Below are 11671 nucleotides of genomic sequence, written 5' to 3' on the forward strand. Positions count from 1 at the left end.
AGAAAATGTCGATCTCTTTGCTATCTCTTCGCACAAGGTGCCAGACATTGATCCATAAGTGGTTTGTCATCAGTTGAACATGGGTGTCAAATCCAGGTACGTATCTCAGTGACGTAGAAAACAATCTCTTGAAAAGGCCGAGGCTACTAAGAAAATGGTGAGAAAGTTTATTTCATAAGCGAAGTATATCGAATGACTATCTAACGTAGTTCTAGTTAAAAAGGCCCTAGGAAAATGGAGAGTGTGTGTTGATTATACCGACCTTAATCATGCATGTCTAAAAGAGTCATATCCACCCCCAAACATCATCTAACAATATGGTATGACTGTAGCAAGGACTACAGGCCTTAGTGGATCCCTTCCTTTGTTCCAATTTTTGGTTCCCATACAAAGAAGCATAGGGTGCTACAACCTGCTTGTAGCGCACGCTACTAGCCGTAGCAGACTAGTATCTGTTCTGGATTCCATTTTTGACAACTGATTCTAAAAGTTGCTTGCATTGTATGCTGTTTATTTTATGTTATTCGTGTACATATCTTAGTACACTTTTTAGTATCTAATTAAGGTATAATAATTGTCATGTTGACAGACCTCATGCAAGTTGTGTGATAACGATAAATAATGAGAATGCTTGTTTGTTTCAATGTTTTTGTTTTAAAGAACACATTCGCTACAAAAGCAAGAATATTTGGGGATTAATTATACGCTGAAAGTGTATAATCAATGTTTGAATTAGAAAATTGAACAGTTGAATTTGAGTCGACGAAAGTGTCTCAGATTCAACTAAGAAATACATTATTTGAATAGCTGAAAATTTTATTTCGCTAGCAGAAAAAGTAAGTTTTACAAGTATCAAATCCTCAAATACTAGTGGTTTTAAAGACCGTTCAACAATTTTTAAGATTTTAAGTAGAGAAGGGTTGTGTATTTGTTATGATGCGTAAAAATAAATGAAAAAAAACAAATGAAAGAACTTAAAATTGAGATTTCAGTGTTAACAATAAGAAAACTTATTAGGGGTAAATTTCGTCATTACATATTTATCGTGCACATGCATAGGTCTATAATATGCTTCTCGCGTAACACCCTATTTTTTATTGGAATTTTTTCTTATTAATAATTTGATTTTGTCTATGTTATAATTTTGTTATTATTGGTGTTATTATTATTGTTAGTATCAAAGTGTTAGCTGGAGATTTCGATTAAAGAAAATGTTTCTTGAAGAGTTGGAGTTCGACGAAAAAATGGCTTCTGATGGCCATGTCCGAGGATGTTATTTAAGATGAAGATGATTGAAATCGAAGCTGAATCGAGATAAATTGTCTTTGAGACTTAAGCGTTTTCTCGGAATACAAAGAGTACTGAAGCTTGGCGTATTTCGTGGCATTCTCGTTAAAGATCACGTTGCCACGTATCGAAAGAGAATTCAGGCGGGAGGATTTGAATTTCGAAACGTTCTGTATAACCGAACAAGGACAGATGGCGCCCCAGGGATTCGAAGCGTATGCATGTGAGCAACGTGGCGTTTCGTTAGTGTAGGACCGTTAGGGTCAAATTAATATAAATAAGGGTCTTAGTATTAGGATCCAGGGTGTTCATTTTGTACAAATCACTCAAGTATCAAGCGTTAAGAGAAAGAGTTCACTGAGAAATGTACGTATGACACCACACATTGAATATGTTTGTATTTCTATCTACAGAATCAAAGCATTTTTAAATTTCCTTTACTTTTTCGCTTAGTCTTTCTTGTAGTTTAAGTCTCTTTATTGTTCTTCGATTAATCTTTACATTTCTGCACTTTACGATTATTGCACTTTACGTTCCTGTATTTTACGTTTTTGAAAGTTACATTACTTTATCATTTCGTTAAAGTCTTTTTCTTACATTTATAACCAGTTTATGTTTCAGTTGTGCACATTCTATATTAGTTTATTTCGCAAGTTCCTTGTATATTCGTACTATAACCGAGTTTTGACGCAAAAGACCAACAAACATGAATCAAATTATCTCAAGAGACAATTATTTGACTATGTCCTAGGATCAATCTAGTCGATCCTGCGAGTAACCAAAGTATATATTTATAGTTTGGAGGACTAGCGGTTATTTACCGGAAATCACCGCAAACACAAAGATAAGAACTATGAAAATTAATTAGAAATAAGAATTATAACTAAGTAGAGTTAGTGGAAGAAGTTGGATAGTTGAAAATTGGTGAGGCCAAAGAAATAAAAATCAACCAATCGTTAGTTGGTCTAGTGATGATTGGCGCTAGACTTGGTAGGGAGAACCACGATTTGATCCCCCGCAACTGCGATTGGGAGGGGACTGGAACCACTTGATGCCAGAACTGAACCCCGAACCAGACTAAACCAGTGATGATAAACAAAAAAAAAATCAAAATTTTATTAGAGGGGCTTAATTATCATAATTTTAATTAAAAAATATAAAGAGAGAATTAGAGAGAAATATGAAAGTATGCCTTCTTTTGGAAGAAAAGGGAGAAAAAAACCCTAACACAAAAAATCTCTTCTTCTTCTCCAAAACTCAAAACACAAGTCTAATTCACGAAGAGGATAACATTAGAGATTGTTCAAGTGAGGATTTCCACCATTGTTAGGAGCTTGGCAAAGAATTTCTGCACTAACAAGGTAAGAGGGGGAGATTTCTCTATAACTTTAGTATTTTTGCATTTAGGGTTGTAGGGATCCCTTAAACCCCGAATTGCATGAGATTCTATGTGAATTCCCCAGGAGATGATGATTCACATGCCCTATGTTATGAATCTCTCTCTTATCACCAATGATTTAGATTGCATAATTTCGATGTAGTTTTCCCATGAAATATATGATTTAATGTTGTTATCATGTGTTGGTTAAATGATGATGCATTGTGATGAAATGGTGATGTTAAATTGTTGTTTAGATTATGCCGTACTGTATGATATTATATGATTCTGGACCTATGTAGATTATTGTGTTTAAATTGAGTTTTTGTGTGGTTATAGATGTGAAAAATTAAAAAAATGAGCTTGGTGTAACCGGTTACACTCTGCCTGTAACTGATTACCATCCTCAAAAGCCCAAAGATAAGAGAGTGTAAGGTATTTATTTTCATGACTCTCTTTTTCTTTATTTCAACTTTCTTATAACCATCTTTTTGGTGCATTTTTTCTTTTTTCATGCTTGACTTTTGATTTTCGACTTTGGTTTTGTCAAAAGCATTTTTTTCCTTTTATTGCACCAGTACTACTTGATTTTTTCTTTTGGAAACTTTTCCTTTTTCCTTTTCTCTCCGACTTTCATTTTTCCATACCCTTGCTTTTACATGCTCCCATATCCTTAAGATAATATAGTGAACATTGTATTTCTTTTCAAATTTGGCTAAGGGTTGTAACTTTTAAAGAACAATTTTTTCCATTGTACGACTCAAAAGAGTCTATCAAAGGATTCATACCCTCACAAGGTAGAATTTTTAAGTCAAGTAGTTTTTTACTCGATAACTGGATAATTCCTTAATCATATCCATGACTTTTAAACACGTCAAGTAGTTAGCAAGACTGATGCAAAGTTTACATAGTCAACATACATGTCTACTCGTAAAACATGAGGTTGCACACATATTACTTGGGTATGCTTAAGATTCTAGACTTATGAATAAGACAATGAATTCATAGTCATACTATATTTCACATATAGTTAGACATATATCTCACAAATACCATTTTTCTTTGACCTTTTATTGTCAACCTACTGTTGGTAGTGCCACGTATTTTTGACTAATCAGATCATTATCCAAACCATTTGTAGACAAACTTCCTCTCTAGCAGTAATTTTTCAAAATTTATCCAAAACTTTTGAAATTTTTTAGAAATTGACATTTAATCAGGAAAACAATTAAAATACACAAGTATTGGTTTAGCTTTTGATCATCTTAGTACTCCACCCTCTGCAGAAAACATTTTCATGTCCTCGAAAAAAAAAGAGTGGTGAAAAAATGACCTCACCTAGCCAGGGATCTTTGTTTAGCATGCCTGTGCATTCAAGCACGCTAGGCACACTAAGTCGCGCTTTGCGCGCCCTTGATTACAACTCCATAACTGTATTTTTGTTGTGTAATTTCTTTGATAGGAGCATATTAATTATGAAAGTAGGCATTCACGTATGGGCTGAATATTCATAGAATGTTGGACTTCAGTGTGCTCATGTACTCAATATAAAATTACCAACACACCTAAGTTCATTGTGCATGAACAATGTTAGTAACTCTACTGCATAAACCAAAATATAATTCTAACTATTGTTCAGTTATAAACTAAAATGAAACTAATAAAAACTTTAAATACTTCACAATGATGAATTCAACCATGTTGTGTTAGTCAATCACTCTCATCAGCAATTTCATTATCATCATCTTCCCCTTTCGCGTCTTCTTCATCTTCTGCTTGGGCTCCTGATGCTCCATTCTCACTAGCATGACCACTTCTCTGTTGTGTTTACTGTGGAAATTGGTAAACAACCGCTGGTCTTCCCAAAGCCTTAAAACTTAGGGTTACTTGCAAGATCGACTAGTTGATCTTAAGACCACGTGCTAAAGTTTGGGATTATATCTGTTTTGTCGAAGTGTTTGCCTAAGAAACGGTTTTCTAAGGTTAGCAACAAACACAATGTTTTTCCACACTGAACGCCAGATCTGACCGACAGGTGACTCGTGACCGACTGAACAAACCTAGACTTAAAGGATTTGGTAAAAGTACGAACGTTCTGGCCTTGACCTACTGGGGTGACTCGTGACCACCAGACAACGTCGATTCAAGGGTTATTTTTTAGTCGTAATAACCGGTCTCAGCCTACTTGGTAGAAGTGAAAATAAAGAGACAAAGCGAATGTTGATTAAAGAACACAACATAAGTGAAAGCTTCGAAACATGCAATTAAAAAGTAAAGGGTTTGCATTGAAAATAAAGATGGTGATTCACATACATCAAGACTCTCAGCAACTCTTTTTTCCTTAAGGATGGAAATTGGGCAGAGTATAAGCAGGCAGTTTGATTGTAATAGCGAACACGCCCTTTTCTATATTATTGTGACCTATTTATAGGATTTACACGAAATAACTACCTAACATAATCTACGACTAAGATTTGAATTGAAACCAACTGCTTCGTAAGATCCTTCTCTGCATTTGGCGCGCTTGGCACACGACTCTGGCTTGGTAACCACCTACTAACATTTCAAACCTTGGAATTTCGCGCTTATCCACTTCTGATAACCGTTTCCAGTTTTGACGTGTCCTTTACAATCGGAGGCTCGGTCCAATAATTCTCTAAGTATGGAGTTCTTACATTCGACTTTCGCCTTTTGTTTTGACTTCAGACAACTTCGACACTCTTCTACTTCAACTTTTACTTCACTCTTGGCTTGTGAAATTTTCTTGTTAAAAGGAAGGGTTTTTTACTGAGGACACGTGTCCTGCTTTGTTTCCAAAGTTTTTTCAGAGTAACATGCTGATAATGGAATGGCCTATTAGTAGGCCATTTCAAGTAACTGCCATCACCTAGGAATCATGTCGTCTGTGCGATGACTCAGAGACCCTCCTAGAGGAAACCATGTCGTGTGAGCCAAGAAAGAAGGAGTCTTCGCTAACTCCTAAAATATAGGTGGTCAACAACTCCTGGGAAAAGAAAGGAGATGTTGACGCCACTAAGGGTGACTCAAATCCTATATCCTAAAGACCTCTATAAATACATCTCATCTCAAAGAGAAAGACATACCCTGAAGTGATACATATTCTCTACATCCTAAAGAGCACCACGCTCATTACAGTCTTAACATACGACTGCCTGTGACCATATGCTTGCTACCAACAGCACCGACCATCAGTAATGCCTCTCACCTCACGTGAGCAGGCCTCCTAAATCACCTAAAAACACCACCATATAGGTTTCTTGCCGCCGTGGACAAACTCTAACCAATATATCGTGTTATAAACCTACTAAGACCTCTGAGTCTTTCTATCTTTACAAAAGGAACATGCACACATGTATTTTTTTACCAATAAAATATATATATATTTTCAATTCAGAAAGCACATACTTTTTGGCTAAAACATGTAATCCTTTTTCAATAATTTGACTAAGTCTACCACGTAATAATCGATGACATTCATAGTGTTTTTAACATTTTAGAAAATTTCTCTCCTTTAGCCAAAACCAGCCAAAACCAAGTTACTTGAAAACAAGTTATTTATTATCTGAATAAAATTTGTCAAAATATATGGAGCAAGACTTAGAGTTATAGAAATTAGCTTCGTTAGTGATTCATCATCTTATGAATATTTGGTTTATCACAAAAGTAATTAGAAGCCTTTTGTGCTTAAAACAACATAATATAAAATAAAATATGACCATCCAATAACTTAAACATAACCACATATTTTAAACTCCAAAAAGATGAAATGTTGCTCTACACCATTCTTAATAAGTTATCAAAACATAGGTTAGTTCAAGCTTCATTTTCTCTCTTTGGCTTTTTCAGCGGCCTATCTGTGGAAGCAGCATTAGATGACAAATCAGCCTGAGCAGCTCCACTTCCTGCCATTTATATTACATGTATGTTCATAATCATATAAGGAAGTAATGAGTATGAACAAGTAAGATGCTAACCATTACTAGAATTTAGAAGATTTCACAGAAAACAAAAGAAAAATTGAACTTATAGAGTCTAACTGCGCTCAAATATTATAGTTCACTTCAACCCAGTGACCTAATATTTTTATAAGCGAAATAGTCCCGTTAAGCCAACTAAGTAGGTAGCTATGTAGGAAAATCAGATGTAGGACGTATTCACTTTTAAAGAGTGAATTCCAGCCACTAGACTAGACAAAAAGAATTTTATAAGCATGATCTGAGTGGATGAATAATATACTAACCTATGTGCTGGTTGAGGCCATATGACAAAACATGTGTTGATGTCAAGGAAGCTTTTAGTATGCTGAGACACTGAAAACATGTATGCAATTAAATATTGTAAGTTGTTATCAATCTGATACAAGTCATAATAAAATAAAAGAATGTTTTCTAAATGAAGAGGACTCCCTTTACCTCCTTCTGGCCAATATTAACTACCACCTCCTCCACATCATTAAGAGGGACCTTCATTTTTTCTATATATGAAATACCATCAATGGATGACATTGGAGTCACAACCAAGTCATCTGTCACCATAAACGACATCGGTCTTCTAACATACCACATATTATCATAACTGATAGTTCTAGGTTTCGGTAATACCTGGTTTCTGAGTTTGGAATGTATGACAACGACGGGATGAGTTAGTAATTCTTTGATATTCCGTGACCTTAAATATTTGTCTGAACTCAATTCAGTCATGCTTTTATATAAAATATCAATACAAGCTAATAAAGAGCTACCATGAAGCATATATAGCACTCCTCCTATTGGATATGTGAGAAAACTTAAAACAAGGTCAGCGAAATCTTCATCTCCTTCAACAAATAAAAATTGTTTATCTGATTTTCTTCTTACCACTTTCACAGCAATTTCATTACAATCTTCCTTTTCTTCACCATTACACACCTCGAATGGAGTCATTGAAGATGATGTACAAAGAACTTGTTCCTTCTTAAATAGAAAGTCCGATAGAGGAGTTTTCGAGACCAAAGATAATTTCAGGAGATCAACTACCTATTCAAAACAAAAAAGAAAACAGAAAATCAGACATCAACATATCGTTTATATATATATAGGCCATTCAAAAATTGAAAACATGCCTCTTTCTTGCTGAGATGAAGAGTTTGTTTATCCAAATCATCAATGCCATTGATGCCATGTTTCTGAAGAATGTTCAAACTTGTTTCAAAAAGACTAGGCATGACACAAAGATCATCCAAAATGATAAAAGTCGAAGTTTCGTTAACAAAGCCATCTTGATTCAAATAGTAGGACTTTGAGGGTTCCGTGTCGTCAATGTTCACTTTCATATTCTTGCAACAAGCACCCGATGAGTTTCTTGGTTTCAGTAGAATTTCCCTGTTTGTCTGTGAACATATATGTCCTTCTGAGACACTTTGATACATTGAGCTAATGCTTCCAAATCTCACTGCTTCGATATTTGACTCCTTAGATATGAGTCTTGCAATAGTACCTAGAGGCAATGTTAAGAAACTCAAGAGAACATCGACGAAATCCTTCCCTGCCTCAGCAAACAGAACTTTCTTCCTTTTCTTGTCCACCATTACTCTCAAGGTGACCTTGCTTGTTAGTTCAGCCATGATAAGAATCTCAGAACGCAGATTCACCGATAAATTACACAATGCAGTTGCTATAAACTATTTAAGCAAAAAGGCTAGGGCTGACAAAACCCTAACCCTATTTTTTTGACAGAGCCCTACACCTATTTTATTTATTAAAAAAAATAAAATTTTAACATTTTCATTAAAATTTTCTTACACTCCTTACTTTTTTTTTTTACTTTAATAAAATAAGATACTGTCTATTCTTATTCATGATAAATATTATATATTTAAACATTTTAAGAAAAATATTAAAGTATGTTTAGTGTATAATAATAATAATAATAATAATAATAATAATAATAATAATAATAATAATATTTTTTGATGAATAATATTATAATTTAAAAAGGAAGTAGAGGGTATTCCAACTCTTACAAATATAATAAAGGATCAAAGAGACCAAAAGGCAAAAAGAAGTTTGATACAAAAAGGGAATAAAATGAAAAAAAAAAAAAAAAGGAATTTTCAAAAAACAACTGCAAAAACTTACTCTTAATTTTTTGCAAAGTAGCATTGGCAAGAGACTGATTAAAGGTCCTTATAAAAAGAAGGGTTAAATATACGATTCCCCTATCACTAGGATTAGATTTGCTTTCCCCCTTTGAAGTATTTCTTTTGTGAATGCACCCTTATAAAACAAAGATTCCATTTTCACCACATCCTTTTATTTGTTTGGCTGACTGTGTATTTAGCTTGTTGAAATAAAAAAGAAAATTGAAAAACCATAAGTAAACATTCCTCGTTACTCCCCATGGATAGTTAAGGTTCATAGTTGGAAAGTTTCTATGGGAGAAGACGAAATGAACGTAAAAGACGAAGCCATGGCTGGGAAATGCGAAGCTTTAGGCGATTTGTCTCAGGTAAGTTCCAATTTCTCTCTCTGTTACTTGAATACAACATGCATTGTTGTTTTTTTTCCTTACATTCAGTATATCATTTCAGAACAAAGTACTGTTTAACGGTGTTTTTCATCAGGGAGGAGAGTTCGTATAGCTAAGTGATGGTGAAATGATTTACAAGGGTGGTGTTTCTAGGTTGATTTCTGGGGAACACATAGATAAGTGGACTATGCCTCACATTCGAAACATAGTAAATGGGTGGGGTTACTTAGATAGATCGTACATATTATGGACGAAAATCACTGATATAGATCCTAACTTTTTCCAAATTAAGAATGGAACAGATGCATATGATTTCGCTTCTTATGCTTGTGCGATGCAAGTTGATGGGGAAATGTTTGTGGAACACGATGCAAGTGGAAGTGGAAGTTGTCCTAGGTGTGTGAATGAAACGCTTGAGTTAGATGTAAGTGATGAAGAGATTGTTGAAGGGTTGAACGATAGTGAGGATGAAAGGACGACTGCTATTGCATATGGATTTGATGGTATTGATGTGACTATACCACTTTGTGAGGGTCCAATTATAGCTGGGTTGTTAACTTGTTCAAGTAAGAAAAAAATGGGATGATGAGCTAAATAGCTCCGATCCTCATAACTCGGAAGATGAAAAAGAGCCTAAGTTTGAGAATTTTAAGAAAGAGAAGCTTAATAAGAATTTTAAGTTTAAGTGGGGTATGGAGTTCAATTCCCTAGATGACTTTAGAGAAGCAATTCGTGAGTGGACAGTTTTAAATGGGAGGGAAATAACATTTGTGTAAAATGAGGGGTATATGGTGAGGGTTGAATGTAAGGCTAAATATGGTTTTTAAATGCTTTCTTCTAGGGTGGGCCATAAGCTGACGTATGCTATTAAGACTATAAAAACCACCCACACATGTGCTAGGATTTTGGATAGTAGATCTGTTTACCCAGAAAACTGGTAAACAAGCGCTAGTTTCCTTTTTAAAGGTTACTTTGCGGAGTCAACTAGAATACTCCAGGACTGATTGCTTTATTTTGTTATGTTATGTGTATCTGATTTGTATTAAATGTAAATAGTGACTTTAACGTAAAAGTAAGCACTGAAATTAAAGGCTTTAAAGTAAATCAAAGCAATAAAAAAGAAGGCAGTAAATGTGCACTGAAAGATAAAATGTAATGTAAAATGATTGCATTTAATTAAACTGGTACGCATACATACATTCCAAAGTTGCACTCGTTACTCATTGCGCAGAGATTTGAGTTTACTCGTGTTTATGTAGAAAATGCGGACCCTTAACTATTCCTATGAAACTTGCTTAAATAGAAAAATAAAATAACTACTACTAACGGTCGACTGGCTATCAGTCAACACGTGTCTTCGACATGCAAGATCTTCAATTGTGAGACTTCCACGCGTCCTGTGAGAACTGCCAGAAAAACTGCCTGGAACTGCATCTTAACTTCTACTGCCTCTCGACCTCCACTTCGATTTCTGCAGCCAAAAACCCTTAATTCTTCGCATCCTTTTGGTCTGGTCGAACGCTAAAACCTTAGACGATCTTCCTAGTCGAACAGCTTCGACTACTAAATGTTATTTGGTCGAAACGCTTCGACTAAACTGGTAGTGTAGATATTAACTTGAGGCCCAATTACCAATTTAGGGCCTTTTTTACCAAATTGAGGCCCAATTGCCAATTTTGGGCCTTAGTTGCCCATTTATTTAGTAAGTCGAAATCCTAGGGTAACAAATTGCCCCTCCAAGCGACTTCTTTTGACTGACTTTAGGAAAGAGAAAGATGTCGTTTCAGTTCTTTCTTGGGTTTCGACTTTTGTTAATTCCCATTACGCCATGATTACGTTTCATTTTCCCAGGCACTAATTATTACCTAAACGCTAGGTAATGGGCTATTAATTGCTCCCAGCTTGCTTGTGTCAGTTTCCAAGATATTTAATACGATTTTTGGTCTTCTAACTTCCTTCCCCCACGTTTGTCTTGCTGAAGTAACTACACATTCTCTATATATAGCCTCATTCCTTCCATTTCTTTTTTACATCTCCTTACGTACAACACCTTAAACTCTTTCATCTTTTCAATCTTTCCAAACCATGGCGCAACCTTTAACAAATGCCAACATAAGATCCTGCATTAAGAAAGAATTTAAGCTTTCTGCAGAAGAGTTTGATTCGAATCATATCAATGCTCGTGCCCTCTATGCTAGCCAGGGGCTTGCATTTTATCCTGAAATTCTAGATGGAAACATCTATCCCTGCATGCTGATTGAGTTCTGGAGATTTGCATCTTTGCGCATAGATCCAGAAGGGAAGACTACTATAACCTCCACCATTCGAGGGGCTCATGTCATCATCACTCCCTCCACAATCTCTGATTTGTTGAAATGCAGCAATACCGGTGCAACGTTTGTTGACAACACCTTCGACATGAACACTTCTGATATGTTAAGGGATCTCATGGACAATGACCCCTTTTGTGCCAGAGTT

This window comes from Vicia villosa, unplaced genomic scaffold (assembly GCF_029867415.1).
Source record: "Vicia villosa cultivar HV-30 ecotype Madison, WI unplaced genomic scaffold, Vvil1.0 ctg.001324F_1_1, whole genome shotgun sequence".
Classification (NCBI taxonomy): domain Eukaryota; kingdom Viridiplantae; phylum Streptophyta; class Magnoliopsida; order Fabales; family Fabaceae; genus Vicia; species Vicia villosa.